General features: G+C 39.5%; 1 long non-coding RNA gene across 1 annotated transcript; it reads left to right on the top strand.

The window, feature by feature from the left end:
- The first annotated feature begins 6,267 nt into the window (after positions 1-6,267).
- Positions 6,268-6,998, top strand: LOC109199291 (uncharacterized). The gene is made up of 3 exons (XR_002059723.2): positions 6,268-6,346; positions 6,432-6,569; positions 6,655-6,998. It is a non-coding gene; the product is annotated as an uncharacterized LOC109199291 (long non-coding RNA).
- The last annotated feature ends 503 nt before the right edge of the window (positions 6,999-7,501 follow it).

Here is a 7,501-nt window from a genome sequence, read left to right on the forward strand (position 1 = left end):
GACAGGCCATCTCCCCCTCCCTTTCTCCCCCTCCCCACACCTGAAATTCACTGAGGAGATGATGGAGCGGGTCAATGCTGGGCTCAGATCTACCCCCGGCCCAATCCCTTTTTGTCCCCCATAAATCCCCCACCAGAGCAGCCAAAGGTTCGCCATCGAGCCCCGCCCTCAACAGGGCAATCGAAGTTACATTGCCCAGCCTCGCCCCCTTAGTTCCTCCTTATCACCTTCATGCTCTGTCTCCGCAGTCTGATGTGTGATGTGTGGAGGGTCCGGGCTGCGAGATTATGGCAGTGGTGACTTTTCCCAGGAGAAGCTGGGACCCTGTTTACTAGAAGGTTTTAAAATTTCTGTACTTTCAGTGACAGAAGGAGACATGTGGCCTGGTCAAAACACAGAGAGCTGCACTCTAAAAGATCTTTAAATATAGTAAACATACCTTGTGTGCCACAGACTGCTCCCAAACACAGGGGGCAAATAATACCTCTAAAACACTTAAGTTGGCTTTATTAAACGTTAGATCTTTAGCTGGGAAAACATTTTTAATTAATGATTTAATCACTGAGCACAGCCTTGATTTTATGTTTTTAACTGAAACTTGGTTGGACCAAAGTAACAGTGGAGCTGTTCTCATCGAGTCGACCCCTCCTAACTACAGTTTTATCAGTGAGGCCAGGGTGAGCAGGAGAGGAGGAGGGGTTGCTGTCTTATTTAATGAATCATTTCAATGTAAGCAGCTATCTCCTGGAGTTTTCAGTCTTTTGAATATGTGGCTTTACAGCTGAAGGCCCCATCCAAAGTTGTGTTTCTTAATGTTTACAGGCCTCCCAAATACTGCACAGACTTTTTTAATGACCTCAGTGAACTGCTGTCTGTGATCTGTGTTGATTTCGACTGTGTAATTATTGTTGGGGATTTTAACATCCATGTGGACAACCCTCAGGACAAAGGGACTAAAGACCTGAGTAACACTCTGGGCAACTTTGGGCTGACTCAGCATGTAACAGAGGCCACACATAATAGAGGACACACTCTTGACCTACTGATCTCCAAGGGCCTGAGCATTTCAAACGTTACTGTGTCTGATGTGGGCCTGTCTGATCATTACTGTGTTTTCTTTGAAAGTAAAATTCAGCCCACACAAATATATCAACAGCAGTGATCACAAAACGGTGTATAACTGAACACAGTAGTGAGATCTTTAACCAGGTCTTCCCATTAACACCTGACCTGTCCAGAGGTTCAGTCAATGAGCTCGTCAATAGCTTCAATGCTAAAATGTTAAATGTAATGGACACTATTGCTCCCATTAAGGTGAAGGTTATCTCTGGAAGGAAAAAGTCTCCATGGAGAAACTCCACACTGGTGAAAAATGAAAAAGAGAGTGTAGGAAAGCTGAGCGCAGATGGAGAAAAACAAACCTCCAGGTTCATTATGACATCTATAAAGAGAAACTTCACAATTATAATTTACAACTGAGGAGTGCAAGGAGGTCCTACTTCTCTGACATCATCACCAAAAACAGTCATAATGCTCGGGTCTTATTTTCTACAGTTGACAGGCTAACAAACCCTCCTGTGTCAGTGGCAGCTGAACTTCATTCACCATGGCCTGCAATGACTTTGCCAAATTCTTCACAGAAAAAATCCAAAAGATTAGACAAGCAATTGGTACATCAACAGCAGATCAGATATGTACTGTGTCCACCGAAAAACTGTTTAAACACCATGAAACAGTTTCACCCTATTAACAGCAAAGACCTGGAGGACATCTTAGGTCAACTGAACTCCTCCTCTTGCTGTTTAGATGTCCTGCCAACAAGTTTTTTCAAAAAGGTCTCAAAGACTTTGGAGTCAGACCTGTTACAGATCGTCAACTTTTCTTTAATGTCAGGTGTGTTTCCAGAATCACTAAAAACTGCTGTAATTAAACCTATACTGAAAAAGACAATCTTGACAAGACACAAATGAACAACTACAGGCCGATCTCAAATCTCCCATTTTTAAGTAAGATCATTGAAAAAGCAGTTTCTCAACAGCTCAATTACTTCTTAAACAGAATAACTGCTATGATGCCTTCCAGTCAGGTTTTAGACAGAACCACAGCACTGAAACCACTCTGACCAAAGTGTTTAATGACATATGTCTGAATACAGACAGTGGAAAAATGTCAGTCTTAGTTTTACTGGATCTCAGTGCAGCATTTGATACAGTTGACCACAACATATTACTCAAACGACTGGAGAACTGGGCAGGTCTTTCAGGACTGTACTAAACTGGTTCAAAACATACTTAGAAAACAGGAAATACTTTGTATCAATAGGTAACTTCACATCTGAGCAGACAAGTATCACATGTGGAGTTCCCCAAGGTTCCATCTTGGGACCCCTTCTGTTTAACATTTACATGCTCCCACTGGCACAGATTATAAAGAACAACAAAATAAACTATCATAGCTATGCAGATGACACACAAATATATATCACAATGTCACCAGGAGACCGAGGCCCTGTACAGGCTCTTGGTAAATGCATTGAGGAAATTAATGACTGGTTGTGCCACAATTTTCTCCAGCTAAACAAAAAAAAACTGAAGTAATAGTCTTTGGAGCCAAAGAAAAACGATTACAGGTCACCAGAGAACTTCAATCTATACACCTAAAAACCACAACCAGGTGAGAAATTTGGGTGTAGTGATGGATGCAGACCTAAACTTAGAAAACACATTAAGACAATAACAAATCAGCTTACTATCACCTCAAGAATATTCAAGGATAAAAGATCTGATGTCTCAACAGGACCTGGAAAAACTAGTCCATGCATTCATCTTTAGTAGGCTTGATTATGTAACAGCATCTTTACAGGTCTACCTAAAAAATCAGTCAGACAACTACAGCTCATTCAGAACTCTGCTGCTCGAGTCCTCACTAAGACCAAAAAAGTGGACCACATCAGTCCAGCTCTGAGGTCTTTACACTGGCTGCCTGTCCGTCAGAGGATAGACTTTAAAGTTCTGATGCTGGTCTATAAAGCTCTGAATGGTTTAGGACCAAAATACATCAGTGACCTCCTGACCCAGTATGAACCTTCCAGATCCCCAGGTCATCTGGATCCGGTCTTTATCAGTTCCCAGAGTCAGAACCAGACACGGAGAAGCTGCATTCAGCTTTTATGCTCCATATATCTGGAACAAACTCCCAGAAAGCCTCAGATCAGCTGAAACACTCAGTTTATTTAAATCCAGGTTGAAGAATCACCTTGTTGTTGAATTGTGCTATATAAATAAACTTGCCTTGCTTTGCCTTGCCTTTTAACGTTATAAAGCATGATTTTTCAGAACTCCAATATCACAAATATTTTGTATTCATTACATTTACAATTTCTCAGCATCCATGCTTTATCTAAAACAAAACAAAACAAACAAACCAAAAAAACCCCAAAACTACTGAGTGTAGGTCACATGACCTTGGATACAGTATAAAAGTGCTGTTGCCTTAACAGTGATCCCACATCCTCAGATGATACCGTCATCATCTCCATCTCTTGACACATTCACTGCTGAGGTCTGAACAGGTAATCTAATGGGCTTTAAAAAAATAAAAATTAACACATCTTTTAGACCAAATCAATGAAGAGTTTAAATGAATGTTGTATCATTTATAGTGAACTTGTGAAACCTCCCACTGATTTTTTTGCCACATCAGACTGAATGAATTAATTGAATGCATTTATTTAAATTACAGATTTTGTGTGAAATATAAAAATATAGCTGGCAGAAACACATTAAACATTGGTGCAAACCAACCAATCCCAAACAGCTGAGATTGTATCACTGTGATTTGTTAGCACAGGTAAAGAAATATCACAGACATTGCTTTTTGAGCTGTTGATCTGATAAAACAAGCACCTCAAAGACAGATGGACCCTTTCAACATGGAATGCATTAGTCTGAGTATTTTTATGTTTGTGATTTTTCCCATAAAAAGGGAAAAAAAAGAAAAAACAAGTAGCATATTAATTGATAAGGACAGTAATTATTAGAAGCCACCCTAAATATTATGATACCATGGTGTTATATTGACAAAACAATCTGCATATTCTGGTCATATCTACTTAAGAGAGATGACTCATTCAAATGCATAAAAAAAATCAAACAAAAACCCCCCAAAAATATAAAATATTTTTTGCAGTTTTTCTTTGACACACTACATTAAGCTTAAATTAAACTGACTGCTTTCCTTTTCTCTCTCTCTTTGACTCCAGCCATGCTCTCCTTTTGAACTCCCACCACTCTCTACCTGAGCCTTCTCCTCCTCTTTCTGTTGTGCCACTCCCTGTTCTCTCCTGTCAGACTGGGACCCGGAGCCAGTGTATGTCTGCCCCCTTTGTGCCTGGCTACAACCTGGCAGGGGAGGGCTTTGATGTTCTTACACTTAAGCGAAAAGGAGCTTATGTGATTGATGTGAAGACCTACCTCAATTCGAGTGACACCTGTAAACTCTGCCTCAATCCTCAACAAGGCTACAAACTGCAGAAAGTAACTAAACTAATAAATAAACATCAACAAATTAGTTTGACGTACCATTAACATGCTAACACTGGTGATATTTTCAGCTACCAGTCTCTGCTTTGGACTGGCGTGCGTTCAGCCGCTGCAGTTTTCATCTCGAGGACAGTGAACACACCTCTCAGGTATTCTAGGACTTAAAAACTCAATGTGCCCTGACATGTTTCATATATGCTTCACTTATAGGCATCATAACACTCACACCTCCTACATGAATTCATTTATCAAACCGAATGGTGTTGAATATTTAATAATTGAAAATGCATTTATTTCCTCCTGGAATATTTTGGGGATTAAACAAAATAATTTCTCTACAGCTCACTGGTCGCAGCATACACCAACCAGAACAGCATCGACTGGAAGGTAGGAAACATTAATGTTGAGTGAAACATGCAAATCATATTATTATTATGCAAACTGTTGATGTAGTCCTGTAATCATTCCTAGCTCCATGTTTAAAAGAGGGTCCCATGACTGAACATTATAAGGACAATATATAAAAGAACAAAATGAAGCAAAATAACCAGGCAACTACAGTAGAGCCCTACAAACATCATATATACGTGCTTCCCTTTACTGAGGAAGATCAACCCCATGCTTGCTTTAATACACAGTTCAAAGTAAGAAAGAATCACCTGCAATAACATGCACACACCCTGCACTGTAATGTAATGTAAATATAAACATGGACATAATTTCCTTGTTAAAAAAATGAAGCAATACATTGAACCTACATTCTATCTGAAGGAACAGTAGATGGTGATAGCAGTTGTTGAAGTGGTAATGTAGAAGTCTATGGGAAAATGGGTTTCTATTTCTTCACCTCTGTAAATACTTTTCTGTTGAGTTTATCTGCTCAGTCACTCATTTTTTGTCACATTTAATGATAATAATAATAAAAAGAAAGTAAGTCTACTTTGTAACTCTTGGCCATACTGTACCTTAAAATAGAGGATTATCCATGGAATGAAACTACACACTCACTGGCCAACAACTTGCAATCACAAATCAGTCGCAGAATGTCTGGTTTACAGTCAGGCACACGGTTCCTCATTACATTTGTCTATTTTGCAACTAAATGCTCAACTCTAAGGTTTCTGATTCAAAAGGAGTCCTCAGAAACCAGGATGTGACATCACAATAGCTATGTCAATCTTTTATACTCTCTATGGTAGCAAGCTTTGTAGCTGCTCTCAATTAAAGGTACCTTTAAGGCCCACTGCAAATAGGTTGAACAACAGGTGAGTGATCATGTTAATTCAATGTGACCCTATAATTCACTTACTGACAATCACAGTTCAAGTAAAAACATAACAAGACTAAATTAATCCAAACTGGTGAAAAGGAGACCATGAGCTGCTCCAATAACCCAACAAATTAGTGGTGATATTCTTATAAATCTGGTCTAAAGCCCAGAATAGTCATGTGGTGCAGCTAGATTTGTGAGACATGTCAGGAATAAATCATGCAAAGCAAAGAAAGATAAAGTGAGTTAGCATGATAATTGCAAAGGCAGTGTAATAAGTTAATATTTAGCAGGTATCAGATTAGATTATCATGCTAAAATGTACTTTTAGCACTTAATGTAAAAGTACAGCTGTCAGCGATTGGAATGCTTTATGTTTCGTGGAAGCAGCTCATGCTTTTATTTTTGTTAGGTTGGACTGGATTTAAGAAGTTCAGCAACTTGGAGATTGGAGGAACCAAATCTAAGGCATACACCTTTGCTACAGCCCAAAGCAGAGAGGACCGCTACACCTTCAGCACACATAAAGTCACCTGTAAACATTAGAGACTTTGAACACTCCTGCAACACAACAGTTTTTATGTTTGATGTTTAATTATAATGTATTTTTTTGTGTTTAGTTACCGTGTGTCCAACAGCCCTCCTCTCAGTGCTGAGTTCAGTAGAGATTTGGCCAGACTGCCAGCTACCTGCAGCTATGCAACCAGAGCCCAGTACAGACGCCTCATAGACACATACGGACACACTATATTCACCAGGTAATAACATTAATATACACATCACTTTTTTATTTTTTAATATTCAGAAGTGTATGAATTTTTTTCAAATATTAATGTTCTTCAGGTTGATCTTGGAGCGCAGTTCAGGCGAGTCACGTCTACATGTACCTGCTTGTCCAGTCTGAATCATAATGAATTATAGACACCCACAGTACCTCTGCCTTGTACAGCTCTGGTCTCCACAGTCATTATTCAGAAGTGGTGGGAGGCAGAGGCTGGACTGGGGAGTTTTCACTCACCAGAAATGACTCCCTGGGCTACCAGAATTGGCTAAAAACCCTCAAGGATCAGCCTGATGTAGTTTGCTACTCCCTAAGACCACTGCATGACCTGGTGCAACAGTCAGCACAAAAAGCAGGACTGAAGGCTGCCATAGAGCAGTACTTAAAAGATAACGCCATCAGTAGATCAAACAATACACAATCTTCCTGTAGCAGCAGGGTCCCGACCTGGATTCCAAGTGTTGTCCTAAAGAGACTCAGAGGGGAACAGTGACGATAACCATGATCAAGCCTTTGGTCTGAAAGGAGATTTTTGGGGCAAGACTGAGGGGTGAGTAGTGAACAGATAAGCTTCAAAGGAAAGACCAATCATAGACATGTATACAGTAATTTTTTCTCCATTTCTTTTACCATTTCACAGATATGTGAAGATCTACTATGACTACCCTAGGTACCAGACAATGTGATCCGATCTAACTCCCCCCTGGATCACCTATTACCGTCTGGAAAAGTCAGTACAAAACACTTTTACCTAATTTTGTATCCCCAACAAAAAGTAAAAGCATGGACATTTGAAAAAAACAAACAAAGATGAAACAATTTAGAATAATTTCCTTATTTGAAAAAAAAAACAAAACCCTGTTATATCTGTATATTAAAGACATGACTTTAATGACACTCCAACAAATA

This window comes from Oreochromis niloticus, unplaced genomic scaffold (genome assembly GCF_001858045.2).
Source record: "Oreochromis niloticus isolate F11D_XX unplaced genomic scaffold, O_niloticus_UMD_NMBU tig00008804_pilon, whole genome shotgun sequence".
In the NCBI taxonomy this organism is placed as follows: Eukaryota; Metazoa; Chordata; class Actinopteri; order Cichliformes; family Cichlidae; genus Oreochromis; species Oreochromis niloticus.